The sequence below is a fragment of the Canis aureus genome, chromosome 5, assembly GCF_053574225.1.
Source record: "Canis aureus isolate CA01 chromosome 5, VMU_Caureus_v.1.0, whole genome shotgun sequence".
NCBI classification, from domain to species: domain Eukaryota; kingdom Metazoa; phylum Chordata; class Mammalia; order Carnivora; family Canidae; genus Canis; species Canis aureus.
The window spans coordinates 78672547-78698707 of NC_135615.1; the positions used below are offsets into that span (position 1 = coordinate 78672547).

A 26161-nucleotide genomic window follows, 5' to 3' on the forward strand; every position below is an offset into this window, starting at 1 on the left:
GCAGGCGCCAAACCGCTGCGCCACCCAGGGATCCCTATTTTTATCTTTTTATAATCTGCCATGTAACTATTTCTCTTGCCCCAGCTATTGGGAACTTGAATTTTGGTGACAGGAAAAACATGTTGTTTTTCTACTGTGCTATTATTTTGGTTTAGTTTCATCTCTGCGATTAAAAGATTAAAAAATCAATTTGATATAGATGTCTAGAGACATTGTATTTGCCTGACAAAGACACATTGTGATACCCTCGTGATCAGAGAAGTCAGCGTAAAATGAAGTAGGAGAGTATATGTAAGAATGTTAGAAATAACAGGGGTACCTGGGTGACTCAGTTAAGCATCTGATTTCTTATTTTGGCTGAGGTCATTATCTGATGGCTTGTGGGATGGAGCCCCATGCTGGACTCTGCTTAGTGAAGAGGCTGCTTGAGGTTCTCTCTGTTCCCACTGACCCTCCCCAACTCACATGTGTGGGCATGCACACATGTGCACACACACTCTCTCTCTCTCTCTAAAATATATAAATAAATCTTTAAAAAAATGTAAAAAATACTAATTGTTAAATTATTGAACGAAATTAACATTTTCATAGACTTGAGTGATCCAAGTAATTTTTTTAATTCAAGAAAATGCCTCCTTAATTAGCATAATTTTAGGCACATGGTAAGGATAAGATAGTAGTACTCAATCTTGGTTGCTTGTTAGAATCAATTTTATTTTTTTTTTATTTTTTATTTTTTTATTTTATCTTATTTTATTTATGATAGGCACACAGTGAGAGAGAGAGAGAGGCAGAGACACAGACAGAGGGAGAAGCAGGCTCCATGCACCGGAGCCCGTCGTGGGACTCGATCCCAGTTCTCCAGGATCGCGCCCTGGGCCAAAGGCAGGCGCTAAACCACTGCGCCACCCAGGGATCCCTAGAATCAATTTTATAATTAAAAAAAATACATAGACCTTTTCTGAACCAAATTTTGGAGTTGGGGGTTTAGATATGCAACTAAAGTTAGGGACTCTTGGTCTAGAAAACTGAAATAGTCGGGATCCCTGGGTGGCGCAGCGGTTTGGCGCCTGCCTTTGGCCCAGGGCGCAATCCTGGAGACCCGGGATCGAATCCCACGTCAGGCTCCCGGTGCATGGAGCCTGCTTCTCCCTCTGCCTGTGTCTCTGCCTCTCTCTCTCTCTCTCTCTCTCTCTCTGTGACTATCATAAATTAAAAAAAGAAAAAGGATATTTAAAAAAAATAGAAAACTGAAATAGTCTATTGTGAGGTAATTAGGTATTGCATAATACTTAAGGGATATCGTATTAGTATTTGCTTAATTATTTGGACAGTGCCTTTTCTAAAAGCTTCGAGTGTTACTAGCATGACGCTTATTGTTGGATTTGGTGTTTCTTCCTTGTTAAGATTCTTGATTTATGATGATCAAATAATGAATGCTTCTCAGTGGATGTGTCCATTAAGATTCTTTTCTTCTGAAATAGAAGTTGGCAAATGAATAGAGGAGAATTTTTTTTTTTTTTTCCATTTTAAAATAGCTTAGTTCTGGGACATAGTAAAGTGAAAGTGCAAATCAGGTATTTTGCACCTGACTTCCTCTTAGAATTTGAAATATTTTATTACCAGTATCTGATTAGTCAAATTGACAAACTAATGGGCACTGACAGCCTTTATCTGTTTTCTTTCCTGCTGTAAAGGCAACTTTCTTAATTCAGCAAAGTTTATTGTGTACAGGGCTTTGTGCTAGCCATGTGCAAATGAGTAAGGCATAGTCCTGCCCCTATTGTTATTACTGAGGATTATTTGGATTACCATAAGCCTACCTAATATTTAAAAAGAAATGTGTGCTACAGAAGTACATGTGTTAACATATGCTTCGATGTGTAATGGAGAGACTCCTTGATTTTTTTTTTTTTTTTAAGATTTTATATATTTATTCATGACAGAGGGGCAGAGACATAGAGGGAGAAGCAGGCTCCCTATGGGGAGCCTGATGTGGGACTTGATCCACGGACCCTGGGATCCTGCCCTGAGCCAAAGGCAGAAGCTCAACCACTGAGCCATGCAGGAGCCCAGAGATTCCTTGATTTTAATGTGAATTCTTCCTTTAACTAGCATATTACCAGGTCCTAGCCATTGTTGCACTCAGAGGTGTCAGGGATCTAAGTTTCTGTCTTTTGATCATGCCTTGTGTTGGTCAAGTGAACCTTGTGGTTCGGGGGCCCTTCCAGCTTTAGGCTGTAAGTTTGCAGGCCAGTTTGAAAGAAGGAGAAGGGAGAGGACAAAGAGATACTTCTCTTAAAGGGTACTTTCCAGAAGATTTATACATCACCATTTTTATTGAGGAAAGAGAGGAAAACAAAAATTGTAGGGCAACTAGCAGCTTCTAGCACATGTAGATTTTTGTTTCTTTTTAAAGATTTTTTTCTTTAAAATTTCATGTAATCTCTACACCCAACATGGGACTTGAACCCATAGCCCTGAGACCAAGAGTTGCTCCCTCTACCAACTGAGCCTTCCAGGTGTTCCCTAGCACAAATGTGTTTTTTTTTTTTTTTTTTAATTTTTAAAGATTTTATTTATTCATGAGAGACAGAGAGAGAGAGAGAGAGAGAGACAAAGACCTAGGGAGAGAGAGAAGCAGGCTCCATGTAGGAAGCCTGATGTGGGACTCGATCTTGGGACTCCAGGATCACGCCCTGAAGCCTCCAGTATCATGCCCTGGGCTGAAGGCAGGTGCTCATCTGCTGAGCCACCCAGGCATCCCACACATATGTTTTTTTGAGGATATGCCCAGAGTATTGTTGGGCTCATAAGTGGTGTTTAGTCAGTGGAGTTTATAATGTTTTATTTTATTTTTTTTTTTTTTTAATTTTTTTTAATTTTATTTATTTATGATAGTCACATAGAGAGAGAGAGAGAGAGGCAGAGACATAGGCAGAGGGAGAAGCAGGCTCCATGCACCGGGAGCCTGACGTGGGATTCGATCCGGGGTCTCCAGGATCGCGCCCTGGGCCAAAGGCAGGCGCCAAACCGCTGCGCCACCCAGGGATCCCGTTTATAATGTTTTAAAATTGTTTTTTCAGTACTTACCATTTGCTTAGTTCTTTACTCCACTATATATACCTTGGACCCTTATGGAAGAGAGGGTGACAGCTACACCTTTTAAGACAAATAGTATCTTTCCAAATTAGCTTTTATCTTTTTGAACACATTCACATGAGACAGTTGAACAGGATCATTAAAACTAAAAACAAGTCTGTCACACATTTGCTAGTGGTTGAAAAGAAAGATAGTAAAAGTAAATGAATTGGCTTTCTTAAGTCAGTTGAGTCATAACCCAAATAACAATTAAATTTTAATAGTATATTCATTTAAGGTATTCAGTAATTATGAGTAAAATCTTTGTTAGCTATGTCAAAGAAGGGTGAAATCCCAAGTAATGAATTTTTAAAAAAATATTTTATTCATTTATTCATGAGAGACACAGAGGCAGAGACAGTAGGCAGAGGGAGAAGCAGGCTCCATGTAGGGAGCCTGATGTGGCACTCAGTCCTGGGACAGTGGGATCAGGCCCTGAGCCAAAGGCAGGCGCTCAATCACTGAGCAACCCAGGAGTCCCCCAAGTAATGAATTAAAAAAATAGTGGCAGTGAAGGTGGAATGAATCTTCACAGAGTTTCATCTACTTGTTCTCCCCACCTCCCCTGTTTATTATTGTAAAATTACTGTTTTACTTTGCATTTTTATAAAGTTAATATTTTCGAAATATAGTTTTCCATTTAACATGTCTAAGTAGATATGAATATTGTAATGAACTATAGAAATAAACATGGAGGATAAAAATATATATGTAACAAAATGTTTATGTTGCTAACCATTATTTCCTTTGCCTTTTTGTATTATTATAAAGTTCTCATATCATTTGACATATTTCATAGAAAGTTCACCTCTAGATTTGGTATTTTCTGTTTTCACAGTGGAACAGATTTAAAAGCTTTCTTGTATCTTTAGAGAAAAGAAATTACATACATAGAATCTCTACAAAGAAGGGATTTGTGCCCTTTGAAACAACAAAATTCGATATTCACCTAAGAATTTTAGGCTGAGGACATGGCAAGCTACCTAAGTAAATGTCAAAACCTTACCAGTATAGAGGCTTGTGGGTGGCTGAGTTGGTTTTGTGTACCTCTTGATTTTGGCTCAGGTCATTATCTCAGGGTTGTGGCATTGAGCCCTGCTTTGGGCTCCATCCTCAGTGGGGAGTCTGGTTCTCTCTCCCTCTGCCCCCCTCCGCCCCCTCCCCCCACTTTCTCTCTCTCTCGTCCTTTATTAATTTTAAGTGTTTGTTGTCAGTCGTAGTAGTTTTGTGCTTTAATCCCGAACCTTGTATAGAATTAATAGATCTTTGTTTGTGATGAAATTAGCTTTCTCTTGTGAAAATCCCGTATAACAGAATTATAAATCATTAGGGTTGCAGTTTGGCCAAAATGGTTAATGTTTTTAAAAGATTTTTATTTAATTATTTAGAGAGAGCATGAGTAGGGGGAGATGCCTTCGGAGATAGGGAACAGAGAGGAAATCTTTTTTTTTTTATTTTATTTTATTTATTTATGATAGTCACACAGAGAGAGAGAGAGAGAGGCAGAGACATAGGCAGAGGGAGAAGCAGGCTCCATGCACCGGGAGCCCGACGTGGGATTCGATCTCGGGCAGAGAGGAAATCTTAAGCAGACTCTGCTGGAGCCCAAACAGGGCTTGATGTCATGACCCTGAAATCATGACCTGAGGTGAAATCTGTAGTTGGATGCTTAACCGACTGAGCGACTAGGCACCCCTAAATTCAGGGTGTGCAGTTTTGGGCAGTTTCTAAGGCCATGTGTTGCCCTCAGATAACATTTTGTTTATGTTATGAAGTAGTGACATGGAGATTGCCTTGGGTCTGTGATTCTTTTTTTTTTTTTTTTTAATCTATTTTTTATTGGTGTTCAATTTACTAACATACAGAATAACCCCCAGTGCCCGTCACCCATTCACTCCCACCCCCCGCCCTCCTCCCCTTCCAACACCCCTAGTTCGTTTCCCAGAGTTAGCAGTCTTTACGTTCTGTCTCCCTTTCTGATATTTCCCACACATTTCTTCCCCCTTCCCTTATATTCCCTTTCACTATTATTTATATTCCCCAAATGAATGAGAACATATAATGTTTGTCCTTCTCCGACTGGCTTACTTCACTCAGCGGGTCTGTGATTCTTGGCCATATATATAGCATAGGTCCTTGAGGTCAAATTTCCAGGGCTCTAGGGCTTCTAAGTAAGAATGATTACTGAGAAGAGTAACAGTTCTTTTTTTTTTTTTTTTTTTAAGATTTTATTTATTCATAGAGACACAGCTAGAGAGAGAGAGGCAGAGACACAGGCAGAGGGAGGAGCAGGCTCCATGCAGGGAGCCCAACGTGGGACTCGATCCAGGGTCTCCAGGATCACGCCCTGAGCTGCAGGCGGCGCTAAACCACTGCGCCACCGGGGCTGCCCAAGAGTAACAGTTCTTAACAGCTTCTCTAGGACTGATCTTTATGGGAGTTCTTACAGAGATGAGGAAATGCCTAGTTACTTCTTAGGGCCCCTGGATGTCAAGATCCATTTATAGTCCCTTTCATTTGATCTCTTTAGAACCTTCTCAGAGCCATGTATATCTCCTTGGCTTGGGGAAGGAGGGTATTAAGGATTCTCAGAGCACCTGGGTCGCTCAGTGGTTAAGCTCAGGCTCCCTGCAGGGGGGCCTGCTTCTCCCTCTGGCTATGTCTCTGCCTCTCTCTCGCTCTCTCTCTCTCTCTCTCTGTGCGTGTCTCATGAATAAATAAATAAAATATTAAGAAAAAAAGGATTATCTGTCTTTGATCTTACACTGGTCCTCATTTTCCTTCAGCTCACTCTAGAGGAACTCAGGTCACTGTGAGTCATGTACCTTATGAATTAATTGTCATAGCTTTTCTCTAAACATTGAAGAGCAAGAGCTTTGGCTTTTGCCTCAGGGGAAAATGTCTGTAACTATGAACTTAAAGGTAATTTAAATGGGTTGCATTCATGGGGCACTTGGCTGGCTCAGTAGAACACGAGACTCTTGATCTTGTGAGTTTGAGCCCTACATTGCAGGTAGAGTTTTCTTAATAAAAACTAGAAATAAGGGACACCTGGGTGGCTCAGTGGTTGAGCGTCTGCCTTTGGCTCAGGTGGTGATCCTGGGGTCCGGGATTGAGTTCCGTATTGGGCTCCCTGCATGGAGCCTACTTCTCTCTCTTCCAGTGTCTCTGCCTCTCTCTGCCTGTGTCTCTCATGAATAAATAAATAAAGTCTTAAAAAAATAAAAATATGAATCTGTTGCATTCATCAGTAACTGTCTTGTTTCCAGTTTATGTCTCTGTCAGTCTTATAAAAAGAGCTTGGATTTTGATGTGGTATGATTTTTATTTTTAATTTTTAAAATTTTTAAAATTTTTAAAATTTTTAAAATTTTTAATTTTTTTTTTTTTTTTTTTTAAAGAGACACACAGAGAGAAAGGCAGAGACACAGGCAGAGGGAGAAGCAGGCTCCATGCAGGGAGCCCCATGCAGGACTTGACTCCGAGACTCCAGGATCACTCCCTGGGCCAAAGGTGGCGCTAAACCACTGAGGTACCCAGGCTGCCCGATGTGATATGATTTTGATGAACTGTAGTACACTGAGGTTTTTTTTTTTTTTTTTTTTTTAAGATTTATATTTATTTTAGAGAGATTGTGAGTTGGGGGATAGAGATAGAGGGGCAGAGAGAATTCTAAGCACACACTGTATTGAGTGTAGAGTGCAACGTATGGATTAATTTCAGGACCCTGAGATCATGAGCTGAGCTGAAACCAAGAGTTAGAAGCTCTACCAGTTGAGTCACCCAGCCACCTCCACTGGGCTGATCCTAGTTGTAATTCATTGTAATAGGAAGAGGAACAATTTTACTGCATATCAATCTAGGAAAGTAGAGTTTGTGATTTTAATTTGTTGGGTTAATGAATTTCATTGTCAGACTGTAAATACATATTTCAGGTAATTAGAATTCTGACAGCATAGATCTTCTTTAGATTTAGATTCAACTAACACTCAATGCTTTTGAAGTACATTATGTATTATTTTGTTTTTTTTTGTAGATCATTTATTTGTTGGTAGAAATGTGTGAACCACTTATGTAGTTTTAGGTTTCTTAGTCGCCATATTAAAAAGTAAAAAGAGGGATGCCTGGGTGGCTCAGTGACTGATCGTCTGCCTTCGGCTCAGGGCATGATCCTCTGCCTTCGGCTCAGGGCATGATCCTGTTGTCCTGGGATCGAGTCCCACATTGGGCTCCTTGTGTGGAGCCTGCTTCTCCCCTGCCTATTGTGTCTCTGTCTCTGTCTCTCTCTGTCTCTCATGAATAAATAATTAAAAAAAGGTACAATGAAACAGGTGAAATCAATTTTTTTATTTTATTAAAATTTAAAATTTATTTATGTAATCTCTACCCCTAATGTGGGGCTTAAACTCATGACCCCAAGATCAAGAATCATACTGTCCTCTGACAGCCAGCCAGGTGCCCTGACATCAATTTTAGTAACATACTTTAACCCAGTATATACAATATATTATCTTTATAAAAAGATTTACTCATTTTAGAGAGAAAGAGAGCAGAGGGGAGGAAGAGAAAGTATCTCAAGCAGATTCCCTGCTGAGCATGGACCTGATGCAGGGCTAGATCTCATGACTCTGAGGTCATGACCTGAGCTGAATTCAAGAGTCAAATGCTTAATGGACTGAGCCACTGCGGTGCCCCCAAAATATTATTTTAAGTTGTGCTCATTACAAAAATTATTATTTTTTTAAAAGATTTTATTTATTTATTCATAGAGACACAGAGAGAGAGAGGAGAGAGAGAGGCAGAGACACAGGCAGAGGGAGAAGCAGGCTCCATGCAGGGAGCCCGACGTGGGACTCGATCCAGGGTCTCCAGGATCACGCCCTGGGCTGCAGGCGGTGCTAAACCACTGCGCCACCGGGGCTGCCCCTCATTATAAAAATTATTAGTGAGATACTGTATTTTACATTCTTTGTGCTAGATTTTTTCACTCCACTGTGTATTTTACATTTACAGCATATCTTATTTAGTAGTATCCATATTTCAAATGCTCAGTAGCTCCATGCGGCCTAGTGGTACCCAGTGAAACATGCAGTTCTGTAGTGTATCTGTAGGATAAATACTGCTTTACCCACTGATTTCAGAGAGGACCAAGACTAGCAGGGCTGAGGGGAGGGGATGAAGAAGAGATACGTGGCAAGGAGTACCAATCAATGCGGTCATGCCTCACACCTCTTCCCATCTGGGTTAGTTGCTCTACAAACAGCTATGGATAGATTTATTGATTTATCTGTTTTCTCCACTAAACCAACTGCTTAAGGTGGGAACTATGTTTTTTTGTTTCTATTTCCCTAGAGTTTCTCAGTGCTCAGTACTAAGACACTAATACTTACTAGAAGTCTGTACTTAAAATGGCTTTACACCCTGCCTGGGAAGATTTGTAGCATGATTTATTGCATTTCTGGAAGTTGGATGTATTGATGTCACTCATATTAGTTACACATATAGCCATTCCTTACTCTACAAATTGGGAGAAGAAAATGATAGTGTATACATCAGGAATGAGTCTACATGCGAAGATTCTACAGTTGGTAAATACTTTATACAGTGTCATATTTTTTGCATTTTACATTTTTTTGCCATTAATAATAACTAATATTCAATGAACGTATTCTATGTTGCCTGTACATTTTTTTGTCCCATTTGCTTTTCATAAAACTGCGGTGAATAGGTAGGTGGTATTGACCTCATTATATAGATGATGAAAATGAGCTATACTATTTTCTATTACAAAAGGCGTTTACTTGTCCTGAGTGGAATTAGTGCATAAATTTAGTGTGTGGGATTGGATATAATTTTCCTTCTAGAATCCATAGTAATTGTGTGATTGATGATTATATTTTACATAAAATACAGATTTGTGTCTAGGGAGATGCAGAGAGTACATCTGCTTTGAAAACTTAAAAAACTATTTTGAAGGGCACCTGGGTGGCTGAGTGGTTGAGTTGTGATCCTCTGGTCCTGGGATTGAGTCCTGCATCAGGCTCCCTACAGGGAGCCTGCTTCTCCCTCTGCCTCTGTCTCTGCCTCTCTCTCTCTCATGAATAAATAAATAAAATCTTAAAAAAAAACTATTTTGAAATAACTGCAGATATACAAAAGTACATTATAATACAGCAAACCCGGTGTTATGTATTCATCAGCCAGCTTCACAAATTAATTTGTTAAAATTAATCAGATTTAAAATTAAATTTAAATAAAATTTATTAAAATAACAATATAATTAAAGCCCTCAGCATGTTACCCTCCTTGATCACTTGCTCCTCTCTTTCATCAAAGGTAACTGTTATCCTGAATTTGAGATTTGTTAGTCCAGTGTATTTCTTTATATACTTATTATATATTTATATTTCATTTTTTAAATTTTTTTTTAAATTTTTATTTATTTATGATAGTCACACAGAGAGAGAGAGAGAGAGAGAGAGGCAGAGACACAGGCAGAGGGAGGAGCAGGCTCCATGCACCGGGAGCCCGATGTGGGACTCGATCCCGGGTCTCCAGGATCGCGCCCTGGGCCCAAGGCAGGCGCTAAACCGCTGCGCCACCCAGGGATCCCTATATTTCATTTTTTAAAAAAGATTTTATGTATTCATGAGAGACACAGAGAGGCAGAGACATAGAGGGAGAAGCCGAGTTCTCCCAGGGAGCCTATGACAGCATAGATCTTCTTTAGATTTAGATTCAACTAACACTCCATCCCTGGACCCAGGATCACACCCTGAGCTGAAGGCAGACGCACAATTGCTGAGCCACCCAGGTGTTCCCTATATTTAATTTTCTCAAATCGTTTTAGTTTTAGAGTGAAGAAGTCAGAATTCTTTTTAAGATTTTGCTTATTTATTTGAGAGGGAGAGAGAGAGAGAAAGAGTGCACAGAGAGAGAACCAGATTCCTTGCTGAACAGAGAGCTTGATGTGGAGCTCAGTCCCAGGACCTGAGATCATGACCTGAACCAAAGGCAGACGCTTAACCGACTGAGTCACTCAGGTTCCCCAGAAATCAGAATTCTTAGGTCATAATTCTTTTGTGTATATTTTTTCAGCCTGTGAAGTGTTTTCTGAACTTCCAACTTTGTATTTCTGGATAGAATCATTAAGTTTCATTTTGAGAAATAAGAACATTTAGTTCAAAGAGCTTTTCTAAGTATTATTGGCTAATATTTTGAACTCCTAAGATTTTAATCTCCTAAAGGGTAAGGACAAGATCATTTAAAATTATTTTGCTCAAAAAAAAAATAAAATAAAAAAAATAAAATTATTTTGCTCAATGACGTAAAATTATTTTTTGAGGTATTATTAAATATGATTCTTCACTATAGATAGGCATAAGCAGAGAAGAAGCAAGTGACATTGGAACACAGTGGAAATCAAGGAATTTAGTTCAAGAACTAAGGATAATACAGATTATGACAGTGGTCTTTAAGGATCTAAATTCTGATATTCCTATTTCCTTAGGCATAATGGGAATAGTGGTACTTGTGTTATTAGGATAATGGGGAGGACTAGAGTATTTAATGTACCTTGAACCATTGCAAATGCTTTATTGTCAGCATATCAAATATTTTTCAGAACTTGGTATTTGTGGTCTTTAGGTTTAAAAAGCTGCCTGAGGACGCCTGGGTGGCTCAGTGGTTGAGCATCTGCCTTCAGCTCAGGTCATGATCACCAGGTCCTGGGATCAAGTCCCACATCAGGCTCCCTGCGGGGAGCCTGCTTCTCCCTCTGCCTGTGTGTCTGCCTCTTTCTGTGTGTCTCTCATGAATAAGTAAATAAAATATTTAAAAAAAAAAAAGCTGCCTGAAAGCTCAGCCTGTTTTTAGCCTCTTTTTTAATTGTTGAAGATGATTAGGAGTGGATTATGTAAGCTAGAAGGTGTTCTTTTCTTTTCTTTTCTTTTCTTTTCTTTTCTTTTCTTTTCTTTTCTTTTCTTTTCTTTCTTTTTTTCTTTCTTTTCTTTTTTTTCTTTCTTTTCTTTCTTTCAAAACATAATTTTGGGATCCCTGGGTGGCGGGGATCCCTGGGTGGCGCAGCGGTTTGGCGCCTGCCTTTGGCCCAGGGCGCGATCCTGGAGACCTGGGATCGAATCCCACGTCGGGCTCCCTGCATGGAGCCTGCTTCTCCCTCTGCCTATGTCTCTTCCCCTCTCTCTCTCTGTGTGACTGTCATGAATAAATAAATAAAATCTTAAAAAAAAAAAAAAACAAACATAATTTTGAGTGACAATATTTTTTTTAAAGATTTTATTAATATATTCATAGAGACAGAGAATGAGAGACAGAGACACAGGCAGAGGGAGAAGCAGGCTCCAAGCAGAGAGTCTGACGTGGGACTCGATCCTGGGTCTCCAGGATCACGCCCTGGGCTGCAGGCAGCGCTAAACCGCTGTGCCACTGGGGCTGCCCTAGAAGGTGTTCTTTAAAAAAATTTTTTAAACTATATTCTCTGCCCAGCGTGTGCTTCATGTAGTTAGAGTTGCATGTGCTACCAGCTAAGCCAGCCAGGTGCCTCTCCTTTTGATTTTAAATACTTCGAAAGGTAGGGGTATGGTAGAAGGTATGCCTGTTTTACCTGATTGGTTTGCATTCACTTTTCTGTAAGTAGTGGTGATACTCCAAGCTGGTGTGGCACAGACATCAACCATGAAGAAAGAAGGGTTTGTACTTAAACTCATCCCTGTCCATAAAGTGCAGTATTATTTGATTCTGGTAGATTGTTATTTTTAATACGATTTTTTCCATCTGAAACAAAAATAATGTTCATATAGGAAATTTGCAAGCTTTAAAAGATGTGAAGAAAAAAATCAACCATAATTCCATTATTCAGAAAGAATAGTTTTTAGGATTTAGCATGTTTCCCAAGGTTTTTTTAATTCCTCTTAATTCCTTCAGTTTTTCCATAGCCATAGATTGAATGAGAAGAGTTAACAGGAAGGGTTTTTAGTAGGATGTTAAGGAGATAATAAACTTTCATTTGAATGGTGAGGGAAATGTTTGAATGTTATGGAAAATAACCTCTGTTTTTCAACCCTATTTTGGGAGCAAAGACACTTTTACTATATTTATTGCATTTCAAGTAAAAAAGACCTAGCACTGTTTATCTTTATTTTTATTTATTTATTTATTTTTAAAGATTTTATTTATTTATTCGTGAGAGACACAGAGAGAGACACAGGCAAAGGGAGAAGCAGGATCCATGCTGGAAGCCTGACGTGGGACTTAGTCCCAGGTCTCCAGGATCATGCCCTGGGCTGAAGGCGGCGCCAAACCGCTGAGCCACCCAGGCTGCCCGACTGTTTATCTTTAATTTGGCACGGAGAACACTATTTGTATTGATAGTAATCTTAATGTTGCCTTCATTATGAAAAATATTTTCCCTGTGTATAGAATTCTGGGTTGACAGTTTTTTTCTTCTACTATTTTGAAGTAGTGAAAAAAGCCCTTGTCCTCTGGCTTGCATAATCTCTGACAATATAACAATTTTTATCTTTGTTCTTGAGTATATATTTAATATCCAGCGTTGCAGCCTATTAGCTGCCTTCAAGCTGTTTGACTTTAATGTGGCTAGACATCTGAGTTTGTTGATTGGTTTTGTATTTATTCTGCTTGGGATTTTTCTAAACTTGTTGCATCTGTGGTTTGATATCCATTATTTCTGGAAAATTCTTTTTTTTTTTTTTTTTTTTTTTTTTAAGATTTAAGAGAGAGCATGAGCAGAGGGGGAGGGACAAAGGAAGAGCAGTCTCCCTGCTAAGTGGGAAAGCCTGACAGGGGGCTCAGTCACAGTATCCCAGGATCTCAACCTGAGCCAAAGGTAGACAATTTCAGGTGACTGAGCCACGCCCGTGCCCCTGTTTCTGGAAAGTTTTTGACCATTCTCTCCAAGTATTTCTTCTACCCTAGTCTCTTTACTTTCTCCTTCTGAGACTTCATTTTATATGTATATTAGACCATTTGATAGTGTCCCTCAACATTGGATGCTTTCTTTGTTTTTTCTCAGTGTGTGTTTCAGTTTGGGTAATTTTTATCAATTTGTCTTCATTTATCTTCAAGTTCTTTGATTCTTTCATTATCTGAGTCTACTCTATTATTGAGTCTATTGAAAGAATTCTTTATGTCTGACAGTGTATTTTTTTATTTCTAGCATTGCCATTTGATTTTTAGAAATATTCTCCCATCTCCTTCCTGAAATTATCTCCGTTCATATATGTTGTCCATCTTTTTCACTAAGTCCTTTAACATACTAATCATCATAATTAAAAAAGAATCCTGTCTGTTGGGGATCCCTGGGTGGCTCAGCGGTTTAGCGCCTGCTTTTGGCCCAGGGCGCAATCCTGGAGTCCCAGGATCGAGTTCCTCATTGGCTCCCAGCATGGAGCCTGCTTCTCCCTCTGCCTGTATCTCTGCCTCTCTCTATCATGAATAAATAAATAAATCTTAAAAAAAAAAAAAAAAAGAATCCTGTTATTTCCAGTATCTAAGTGATCCTACTTGTATTGATTGCTTTTTCTCTTCAGTATTGGTGGTTTTTGGTGTGTATATGTGTCTCATAATTTTTATTTAAGTGTTGGGCATTTTGTATAATATAGTAGAGACTGAGGGAAGTAGTATTTATGTTTGAAAATTGGTATGCCTCTTCTATTGGGCCATTGTGGTGAGTTTTGAGTCAAATTTATCCTGAGTTGAGCTAGTCTGGGGGTATATTGTTGCTGTCATTATCTTTAGTGTGCCACAGGCTTCAGAATCTTACGGTGGTGGCCAATGTTAGTCCGGTGGTAGAATGCTCTTGCTGGCTACTTGGTGTTAGGATTGTGGATGTGGTTATCCCAGTCCAGCCTTAGTGTTAGGCAGACCCTATGCACCTTTGGGCTTTATCATTGTTTCCTTTCCTTTTTCCCTTGGCAGTCAGTGTTTACCTTGTATTTCTGGTCGTTCTTGGATGGAGTTTTTTGCCCCTCACCCAGCAATAGGAGACTTGTGCTTGGTATATCAGTGTTGGGTCTTAGACCCAAAATGATTTCTTACCCTTCCCCACAGGGTTGGAGGAATTTGCTTTCTTCTTATCCTGGCAACAGTAGATATCTGCCAGTGAACTGGCAGTGCGAATGTTCGTTGCCTCTTTTCCAGTGGCCTGAGGTTTTTGCTTCATACGAAAAAGATCTGGGGAAGCTAGTGGGTCTTTGTGCCTGTTCTCAATGATGGCTGATCACTTCCTGCACTCCTGTAATATTGAGTGGGACTCTCTCTTTTTTTTTTTTCTTTTCCTCATGAATGTAGTCTTTCTTGTGAGGACTAGTGCAGGCCTTTGAAAAGAGCTGGCAAGTGAGTGAGTGTAGACACACATTTTATCTAGGGCACTCAGTTGGGAAAGTGTTACTCTTCTACACTTAGCTTTTAGGAACTGTTTTTTTTTTCTTTTTTCTTTTTTTTTTTTTTCAAGATTTTATTTATTTGGGGGATCCTTGGGTGGCTCAGCGGTTTGGCGCCTGCCTTTGGCCCAGGCCGTGGTCCTGGAGTCCGGGGTGGAGTGTCCTGCACCAGGCTCCCTGCATTGAGCCTGCTTCTCCCTCTGCCTGTGTCTCTGCCTTTCTCTCTCTCTCTGTGTGTCTCACGAATAAATAAATAAGATCTTTAAGATCTTAATGTGGGATAAGAGCATGATGTTGTGGGACTCAATCCTGGGACTCCAGGATTACACCCTGAGCTGAAGGCAGAAGCTCAATCACTGAGCCATCCACGCATCCCTCTAATGATAATCTTTAGTTTATCAATCTGTGCTAAACTTTATTCCAAGGATTCAGTGTGGTTTACAAAAATACTTGTGATAATGCTAGGTAAACAAACTAGATAAGGAAATCAAAGCAAAGGGAAAACAGGATAGGGATAAACAGAGCTTGAGTATTCGATTGAAATAAATGCCAAAGACTCTTGATGGTTGCTGGATGTGGGTTGCAGATATGGATCTGAGCCTCATCAGGATGAAAGCAAAGTTACAAGATTGACAATGTTCAAATTTTTAATATAAATTTATTTTCATGGGTGCCTTTTATTTTTTTATTTTTTTTGTGTGGGTGCCTTTTAAATGTAGGAAGAAATAGTTTTTACTTTTATTGGCATAAATAGTGAAGTATGTAATACTTCATAGTGAAGTATGTAATATATATGACAACTGTTTATTTATTTTAAACTTTTATTTATTCAGTCATGAGAGAGAGAGAGAGAGAGGGGCAGAGACACAGGCAGAGGGAGAAGCAGGCTCCATGCAGGGAGACCGAAGTGGGACTCGATCCGGAGTCTCCAGATCACGCCCTGGGCCGAAGGCCATGCTAAACCACTGAGCCAACGGGCTGCCCAGACTTCTGTTTTTTTTTTTTTTTAATTTTTATTTATTTATGATAGTCACAGAGAGAGAGAGAGAGAGGCAAAGACACAGGCAGAGGGAGAAGCAGGCTCCATGCACCAGGAGCCCGATGTGGGATTCGATACCAGGTCTCCAGGATCACGCCCTGGGCCAAAGGCAGGCGCTAAACCGCTGCGCCACCCAGGGATCACCTAGAGCAGGTTTAGAAAGATAGTACTAAGTATGTCAAGTCCTATGGTAATAAGTGCTGTGTGGAAAAATAACGCAGGGTATAAAGACATTGGAGTTGTTAGGGTGATCAAAGAAGTCTTTTTTAAGGGGAAAATTGAACAGAGATATGAAGGAAGTGGAGGTTTAAGTTGTGGGAATGTCAGCATATCTGTGGGTAGTGTCTCAGGTAGAGGGAACAGCAGGTGCAAGATCTATGAAGTTTATACCATCCATACACATTTGAAGCAGCTAAAGGAGGCCCGTATAATTAAGATGAGGAAGTTAGGGGCCAGTACAGGTATTCCCTCATAGGAAATCGGAAGGATTTTGGGTTTTATTCTGAGAAGAGAAACTGTTAGAGGGTTTAGAGCAGAGATGATATTTATATGACTTTTGTTTTGTAAGAATTAGCCTGATTTTACATATACTTACCCCCCTAGATTCTGTAATTAACATCTTAATCTACTTTACTAAATTGTTCCATTTGACTACTGATACCAGGAAAACAGTTTTCTTCCAAAATAGTTATTCTGTTTCCTAGAGTATCTTAAATTTTACTTTCAGATCATTTTTTTTATCTTAAGTAATTTATTGTTGTGATAAAATCATAATAATTCCCGAAGTCTGAATTATTTTTGGTGACTTATTTATTAAAGTATATTGTGACTGAAATTCATTCTTTTACTGTTTTCAGCGATGCTATAGATGCTTAGTGCCTATGAAGGAAGGAAGTAGAATGCCACTAAGGGAGGCAAAATTGGTTAGGGTATAGAACTGAGAATTCCAAAGGCAAACTCAACTACTTCATCAGCTGAGCTAGAGTCATCTCTGTTAATGTTATTAACTGTGATACCTGATGCCTTTGCTTCCCGTATGTTGATGTAATGCTTAAGTCTCTTCTTAATTAATACTTTATATAAATGTAGCGTGGTATTGTGGCTAAGACTATGGATTCTAGAGTCAGAATATTTAGGTTTGAATTCCAAACTTCAAGTTTTTTGTTTTGTTTTTGCTTTTCTGTGCCTCAGTTGTCCTCCCTGAAATGGGACAAAATAATGGAACTTCCTTCTAGGTTTCTTTTACTGTGCATAGAACAAAGGCTCGTGTAGTAAGTGCCTAATAATGTGAGCTATTCATATTATATGGAATATGTAGGTAACCATAAGCCTTTGTTTTTAAGGCCCTTTGTCATAACAAAGTGAAGTGTTTTTACAGTGTGTTAACACTATTTCTAGGTCTTCCCTGTTTGTTTTTGTTTCAAAGTAGTTTTGTCAGCAGCTGAATGATTCTTTTGGAATGTGCTATCTCCTAGATCATCAAGATATGCCTGGTTTGGTTTTCTATTTTGGAATAAACTAGTGACCATTACAATTTTAAGTGTTAATATGTCCCTGAAATTGGTCTGATACTAGTATACAGAAATAATTTGTGTTTGAATAATTAAGCCAGTCAGATTTGTAGGCTAATGGAGCATTTTTATTTTAAGACTTTATTTATTCATGAGAGACACACAGAGAGAGAGAGGCAGAGACACAGGCAGAGGGAGAAGCAGGCTTCATGCAGGTAGCCCGACGTGGGACTCGTTCCTGGGGCCTCCAGGATCATGCCCTGGGCTGAAGGTGGTGCTAAACTGCTGAGCCACCTGGGCTGCCCGCTAATGGAACATCTTTATATATATTATATTAGGGCTTTTATACTATTTTAAAAACTTAGTGGATTGCCCGAGTGGCCGACTTGTTTAAGCATCTTTGGGTTAGGTCTTGATCTCAGGGTTCCGGGATGGAACCTTGTATTGGGCTCCCTGTTCAGCAGGGAGTCTGCTTATTCCTCTTCCTCTGCCCCCTGCTCATGTACTTTCTCTCTCTCTCGAATAAAATCTTAAACTTTGTTAGTTTGGTCTGTAATTATCAAAAGCTTTTACATTCCAAGAGCTTAATTCTTTAAATGTGATGAACTATCATACTATCTTGTTTGCTAAGCTGACCACGGTATTATACTTCTAATTGTGTGTCTCCTCTTTTAATTTACTTTATTGTAGTGTAGCCTTGCTTAGTTTTTATTTCAATTGCAGTTGGTTAACAGTGTTAACCAATATAACAATGTTATATTAGCTTCAGGTATACAATATAGTGATTCATCAGCACTTGCATACAACACCCAGTGCTCATCACAAGTGAACCCCTTATAATCCCCTCACCTTTTTAACCCATTGCCCCCATGTGGCCACCTCCATTCTTGTAACCTTCAGTTTGTTTTCTGTAGTTAAGAGTCTGTTTCTTGGTTTGCCCCCCCTCTTGATCTTTTTATTCTATCTCCTTTTTATTTTTATTTTATTTTTTAAAGATTTTATTTATTTGTTCATAGAGACACAGAGAGAGGCAGAAGACATAGGCAGAGAGAGAAGCTGGCTCCATGCAGAGAGCCCAATGTGGGACTTGATCCTGGAACTCCAGGATCATGCCATGTGGGCTGAAGGCAGGCGCTCAACTGCTGAGCCACCCGGGTGTCCCAGTATCTCCTTTTTAAAAAAGCTGTTCTCTAGATCTCATAAACTCCACATGCATAAGTCAGATTTGATCATTTGCATTTTAGCATTTTAATGTGTATACAGTTATTGAGAAATCAGTGGCTCTAAAAGTGAATATGTAATTAAATAGCCTCTCGAATTTTGATGCTGCTTGGGTACAGTTTTTGGTAATGTGTTTTACTTTGGATGTAGACTTGCGGAAATTGTTATTTAAAGTAGGCTCCACATTACAGGGTGGAGCTGAACATGGGGCTTGAACTCATGCCCTGAGATCAAGATTTGAGCTGAGATCAAGAGTCTGAGGCTTAACCAACTGAGCCATGCAGGGGCCCCCACCTAAAATTTAAATTAAACAAAAATCATTTAGAGCAATTTGTTTCCATCACTATTCTTTTCTTTTTTACTTTAGTGCCAGTAAGTGTTAAGCCAAGTTTTTGGCCCAGATCCTCTGTTCTACTTCAGTTTAAGTGCTAAAGTCATCAATATTTCCTTTTTGTTTGATTCCTTTTTCTCCCCTCTCAAATGTCTTGTGTTACATTATTTAATATGTCATTATTACTTTATTTAGTTATTCACTGGTTCAGAGTCATTGTGGGCTAGGGCAGATAAAAAGAATGCAGATCTTTTGAGACTTGTTAAATGTCTTACAATTTTAAATATTTTGATAATTCACCATTAAGAGAGAATGAGGAGGGTCACGAAGACATCTCAATAGCAAAAGCCTGGTATCAAATGGAATAGCAGTTTCTAGAGGATTTTATTTTTAATTGGCATTAGATTTATATGACTCTTACATTCTATTTCCAGCTATGCAGTTTTGCCTTCACAGTGGTTTTGGCTTGTAAATTTCTAGCCTCCAAATTCATCATGATTTAAGTCATGCCTGAGTCTGAAACTCAGCATTGCCACTAGTGTAAGTGCAGTTACACATTATTCACATGTGTAATGCAAACTGGCAGACTAAGCTTCCAGCTGATGTGTTAAATGCAGTGGAAAGAAGTTTTTCACACATTTAATTCGTGTTATTTTCTTACATGAAAGTGCTCAATAATATTGGCCTGGTCTGAAGTAATTGAATCACAGTTGAACTTGAATTAGCCCAAATTGAAAAAGAAAATATTGTTTGACCTGGCAGGAAATTTGTTCTGTATCTGTATACAGATACAGATATACTTAAGTGTCTTAAGTATTAAAACATTAGGTATCTGAAAGCATATTAAATAATGAGATGTTTATTTGAAAAATAACAAGTTTAGGGATCCCTGGGTGGCGCAGCGGTTTGGCGCCTGCCTTTGGCCCAGGGCGCGATCCTGGAGACCCGAGATCGAATCCCACGTCGGGCTCCTGGTGCATGGAGCCTGCTTCTCCCTCTGCCTGTGTCTCTGCCTCTCTCTCTCTCTCTCTCTGTATGTGACTATCATAAATAAATAAAAATTAAAAAAAAAAAAAAAGAAAAATAACAAGTTTACATTTGTGACTAAATTCCAACTAATTTATGGCATTCACGAAAAAGTCCTTTTCCTTCTCTCACCCTGTACTTTGTAACTGGTAATGAATCAACAGAAAATGAGGTTACATGGTTTGAATTAGTCATTTAGATTTTGGTTTTCCAACATATAGGGAGGTAAAAATTATTTGGTATCTTAAAAATGTTCACATAATTTTGTCTTTAATAATTAAAATTTATTTTTTGGCATAGAGTAGTTTTCTTATAATGTAGTGGAAGAAGTACTATCATTAAGAGTTTACTAAAACTTCTGTATCTTTTCAAACTGAAATATAGCTTTGGTTCAGCTGCTCGCCAATCCTTAAGTCCATTATTTATAAATGCATGAGTTCATTATAGGGGAAAATAGGATGGTGGCCATAGAATTATTTGGAATTGGAAGTCAGGTGACCTGGGTTGAATCTCTGCTCTGACTCTTACTAGCTGTGTGATTGTGGGAAAGCCACCACATATCTTTGTTCCTTAGCTTCCTAATCAGTAAAATGGGTATAATGGCAGTTACTTCACAAATTGTTTTGAGCCTCAAATGAAAAGTGCATATACATGCTTAGTGTGGAGCCCAACTTTCAGGGTGTGCTCAATAGTGTTGTGCTATTATTGTTGGGTTTAATTTTCTCATTCTTCCCGCAATGCTCTGCCGTTGCTGAGAGTCTCTTTTCTCCAACATGGTGCCTTTCTCCTTACCTTCAGCATCTCTCTTCATCCCAGGAACAGATCACGGTAGAACAATTAGCCTTTGGTTTTTATAGCATAGGTGCATGCTCTTACTGAGCTTCAGATTTTAGGATGTGAAATTTTATCTCCATCCCCCTTTTTATGCTATTTACCTAATTCCTTGGTGGGGCATTGAAGTAGGACTTTGAAGTGGTAGAATGGTTTTTCAGTGGTCAACTAAGTATTCAGAATATGTAGAAGATCCTGTGTGTGTGGGGGTATCCAATTGGAACACTCCTATTGTTACTCATCTGTGTGACAGATTAATGGATGGACCTAATAGTTTGTAAATTCTACTTAGGTTATTGTGTCTTCTCTCATGTACTGGGGAGCATGTGGGAGAAGTGAAACAGGATTCCTTGGAGGTAAACAAAACAAATATATACATTAATAATAAATTATGTTATTGTTTAGCTGTTCTGTGTAGTCAGTAAATATAGTTGATTTTAGAAAAGGGAGATTTGAAGGTAAGACTGGTCATAGAATAATTGTTAGAGAGGAAGGATTTACCTTTGGTCCTGAGAACTAGTTAGGATTTGTGTGAGTTAGGAAAAGCTAGGTGATGAGAGCAAAGGGAAGTAGAGGAGGGGGGGAATTGGAGGGGAAATGAATATGGCATATTTAGAGAGTTCTGAAGGAATAACAGTAACCCCAAAGCTAACTTTTTTATTGAGTACTGAGTCTATGCCAACTACTATGTGAGGGATTGACTCAGTTAATTTTACCAGCAACTTCATTTTATAAATGGAGTTTAGAAAGTTGGCCATAATGTTGCCTCCTAAGTTTGTTATAATGGAAGAATTGTGTTTGTGCATAGATGCAGTTTATTTGTTGCTTTGTAACAAACCATCCCAAAACAGTTGTTAGTGAACAGCAGAATAATTTTCACAAACTTAAAACAATGATGTAAAATAGGAAGAAGTGGAGTATTTATAGAACTGAACCACAGAAGATTCCCATGTTTCCTTCTAGTTAGTATCTGCTTCCACTGACCTACTTCTAATAGCATAGCTTTTTAAACTTTTTTGGTCAGTTCTTGAACTTTGTGTTAATGTAATCACACAGAATTTTCTTTTTTGTGTCTGGTTTCTTTTACTCAGCATTGTGTGATTCATACCACACAATTTTTTTTATATCTTTTTTTTTTTAAGATTTATTTATTTACTTATTCATGAGAGACAGAGAGAGAGAGAGGCAGAGATGCAGGGAGCCTGTTGTGGGACTCGATCCCATGTCTCCAGGATCACACCCTGGGCCCAAGGCAGAGCCAGGGATCCCCAATTAAACTCTTACGAAACAAAATTGAAAGGTTTTGTAGGACAATAGAATACAAATGGAATTGAAGTTAAAAGAAATTTTTAAAAAGATTAGAGAGGGAGAGAGTACACAAGGTTGGGGAGGAGCAGAGGCAGAGGGAGAAGCCAGACTCTGTTCTGACCTGGAAGCCTGATGCAGGACTCAATCCAGGACCCTGAGATCATGACCTGAGCTGAAGGCACATGCTTAATTGAGCCACCCAGGCACCCCAACTTTAAAAAAAAAAGAAGCATTAAATGTGTGTATAAGATTCTAAGGGGGTCCCTGGGTGGCTCAGCAGTTTAGCTCCTGCCTTTGGGCCAGGGCATGGTCTGAGAGTCCTGGGATCGAGTCCCACGTTGGGCTCCTGGCATGGAGCCTGCTTCTCCCTCTGTCTCTCTGATTCTCTCTCTCTCTCTCTCGACCCCCTCCTCTCAGTGTCTATCGTGTGTGTGTGTATATATATATATAAAAATAAAAAAATCTTAAAAAAATTAAAAAAATAAAAATAAAGATTCTAAACTATTTTGAAGAGCAAGTTAGTGACATAATCTGAAATTTAAAAAAAGTATTTATTTATTTTAGAGACAGTGTGCGAGTAGGGGAGGAACAGGGAGAGGGTTAAGCAGACTCTGCACTGTATGTGGAGCCCCACTTGGGGCTGTATCCCACAACTCTGAGATCACAACCTGAGCTGAAATCAAGAGTTGTAGGCTTAACCAATTGATCCACCTGGTGTCCCTGAAATGTCAGTCTTTAAAATATTCCAGTTGAGGTGCCTGGGTGGCTCAGCCAGTTAAGCATCTGAGATAGCCTCAGGTCATGATCTCAGAGTCCTAGGATCCAGCCCTGCTTCAGCATACCTGCACAGCAGAGATTCTGCTTGTCCCTCTCCCTTTGCCTTTACCCCTGCTCGCGGATGCACTGTCTCTCTCTGAAATAAAGTTAAAAAAAAAAATTCCAATCATGTAATTGTGGTCAATATCCACACAAAAAGTTTTCTTTCTCATTTTTCCTTGGAAAAACCAGCATTAAAGAACTTTATGGGGCAGCCCAGGTGGCTCAGCGGTTTAGCTTTGCCCTTCAGCCCGGGGTGTGATCCTGGAGTGTGATCCTGGATACCCGGGATCGAGTCCTGTGCCAGGCTCCCTTCATGGAGCCTGCTTCTCCCTCTGCCTGTGTCTGTGCTCCCCCGCTCTTTCTCTGTGTCTCTCATGAATAAATAAAATCTTAAAAAAAAAAAAAACCTTTATGAAGAAAAACACTGTATGATTGTACGTCTATGTATAATCTAAAATAAAAACAAAACCCCCAAACAAAATTTATAGATAAAGAGAACAGATTGATGGTTGCCAGAGTTATGGGGTAGGGGTGGGCAAAATGGGTGAAGGGAGTCAGAAGGCACAGATTTCCAGTTATAAAGTAGATAAGTTATGCCATGTACACCGTGATAACTATAGTTAATAATACTGTATTGCGTATTTGAAATTTGTTAAGAGAGTAGATCTTAAAGGTTCTCATCACAAGGAAAAGCACTATTGTGATGGATGTTAATTAGAATTATCTCAGTGATTATTTGCAGCATACACAGATACCTAAATCGTTGTTTTACCTGTAAAGCTATTATAATGTTCCATGTCAGTTATACCTTAAGTTAAAAAATGAATTTTATGAAGATGGAGGAGTACAGGGATTAAGTAGGTTTAGTGATGATCTGAGCTGAGGTAGAAAATCTTGGAATGAGATTGAAATTAACTTTGTCCTAAACTAGACAATGAATACCAAAATGGCCATTTTATGTATGTTAGGGATGAGTGTTTTTGTTTTTGTTTTTTTTTAAGATTTATTTACTTATTTTAGAATGAGAGGGTGAGTGCAGGGTAGGGGGAGGGGCAGAGGGAGAGGGAGAATCTGTGCTGTATCTTCTGCATATGGTACCTGACAATCAATCCTGGGACCCTGAGATACGACTGGGGCTGAAATTTAAAGTCGGTAGCTTAAACTGACTGAGCCACCTAGATGGCCCATAAATGAATGATTTTTAATTAGCTTGGTTTAGGTGCCACAGAATTGCATATTTATTTTTTTATTTTATTTTATTTTATTTTTTTGATTTATTTATTTATTTATTCATGATAGAAAGAGAGAGAGAGAGAGAGAGAGGCAGAGACACAGGCAGAGGGAGAAGCAGGCTCCATGCACCGGGAGCCTGATGTGTGGGACTCGATCCCGGGTCTCCAGGATCGCGCCCTGGGCCAAAGGCAGGCGCTAAACCGCTGCACCACCCAGGGATCCCGCATATTTATTTTTTTTTAAAGATAGATTCATTCATTCATTCATTCATTCATTCATTCATACCTACCTACCTACCTACCTAGAGAGAGAGAGGCAGAGACACAGGAGGAGGGAGAAGCAGGCTCCATGCCAGGAGCCCGACGCGGGACTCGATCTCGGGTCTCCAGGATCACACCCTGGGCCAAAGGCAAGTGCCAAACCTCTGAGCCACCCAGGGATCCCCAGAATTGCATATTTAAAAGTGTGTTTTTTTTTCCAAGGCAGATTTTTGTGGGTGTTGTCAAACTTTAGCATAATGGAGTTGATGCCTTTAGTGATATTTGCTAAAAAAAAAATGAGAAATGGAGGTACACACATCCTTATTATTAATTAGTATGATTTTGAAAATAAGAGTGTCTGGGAAATCAGTGGTAGAGAGCATAGGAAAGGAAATTCTGCAGTATCTCCTCCTCCTGTTTTCTCTGTTAAGATATTTTACATGTATGTCAAGCGTGTAGTTTCCCCTGTGTAGTTCTTCCTGTATTTCTTACCAATACATCAAATTTCACTGTCTCAGCTAAGAACAGCAAAGCAGTGAGTATGTAAGGTGAGGAAATAAGTGTATTAAATCTTCCTAGTTCTTTTTTTTTTTTTTTTTTTAAGATTTTATCCCTTTATTCATGAAAGACACAGAAAGAGAGGCCAAGACACCTATAGGCAGAGGGAGAAGCAGGCTCCCTGTAGGGAGCCCGATGTGGGACTGGATCCCACAACCCCAGGACCATGGCCTGAGGCAAAGGCACTCAACTACTAAGCCACTCAGGCACCTCTTTTCGTAGTTCTTTATGAAACTATTTCTATGTTGATGTTTTCATCCAACTTCATTGGAAAGTTGTCTTTCCTTTTACAGATAACTCTCACTTTCTTTTTGGTCTTGTTTCCATTTCCTTTCATCTCTCTCAAGGTTCCTGTTCCATTACGTACTCTGGCCTTTTCTTTTTCAAATGCACATACATTTTAAAAATATTTATTTGTTTTGGGGGGGTTGAGCAAAAGTTGGAGGAATGATGGAGGAACAAGCAGACTCCCCACTGACCATGGAGCCTGACATGGGGATCCAACCCAGGACCCTGAGATCATGACCTAACCTGAAGTCAGATATTTAACTGACTGAGCCATCCAGGTGTCCCTCATATGCGTGTTCTTGGCTTTGTTATGATACCTTCCTTTGTGCCTGAGACTTGTTCAGAACTTTTCTATACTAACCATATTTGTTACAGTTTTTTTTTTTAAAGATTTTGTTTATGAGAGAGAGGAAGAGAGAAGGGGGAGGAACAGAGGGAGAGGGACAAGCAGACTCTGCACTGAGTGTTGAGACCGACTTGGGGCTTTGAGATCCTGAAGCAAGCCAAAACCAAGAGGCCGAAGCTTAATTGACTAAGCCACCCAGGTGTCCTCTAATATACTTTCTTGAGCTGCTGGTAGTAAAAAAGTGTTTTGGAGAAGGCCCAGGTGTCTCCATGGTTTAGCGCCACCTTCAGCCCAGGTCCTGGTCTTGGAGACCTGGGATTGGGTCCCGCGTCGGGCTCCCTGCGTGGAACCTGCTTCTCCCTCTGCCTGTGTCTCTGCTTCTCTGTGTCTCTCAATAAATAAATAAATAAAATCTTTAAAAAAAAGTTTTTTGGCTGTTTCTTGAACATTTAGTGTTTGTTTTTATTATAAGTACAAAATTGCTGCAGAATTTACTTGCTGTTTCCATGTTCATGACTCATTCAGAAACCTTAAGAAGCATTTGGCTTCTCTTGTATTATGTTAGTTTTTTTTTTTTTTTTAAAGATTTTATTTGTTTATTCATGAGAGACACAGAGAGAGAGAGCAGAGATATAGGCAGAGGGAGAAGCAGGCTTCATGCAAGTGGCCTGATGTGGGACTTGATCCCGGCATTCCAGGATCCTGCCCTAACCGAAGGTAGATGCTCAACCTCTGAGCCACGCAGGCATCCCATGTTAGTTGTTCTTAACCACATCTGCACCTAGAGTTACTTGGAAAGAGTTAAAAACCTGACTGTCACTTTAAGGTT

The 26161-nt window shown here is 39.4% G+C and overlaps 1 protein-coding gene across 6 annotated transcripts in view; it reads left to right on the plus strand.

Annotated features, from left to right (window-relative positions):
- The window catches only part of EIF4G3 (eukaryotic translation initiation factor 4 gamma 3), a 331329-nt gene that overhangs the window by 34869 nt on the left and 270299 nt on the right, over positions 1 to 26161 (plus strand). Inside the window, exon 1 of one of the 6 annotated variants that reach the window (XM_077899278.1) lies at positions 24271 to 24289. The exons of the other annotated variants lie outside the window; for them this stretch is intronic. The gene's annotated coding sequence lies outside the window, so the exon portion shown is untranslated. Of the gene's footprint in view, positions 1 to 24270; positions 24290 to 26161 lie in introns of those variants that run through there. 6 annotated transcript variants of the gene reach the window in all.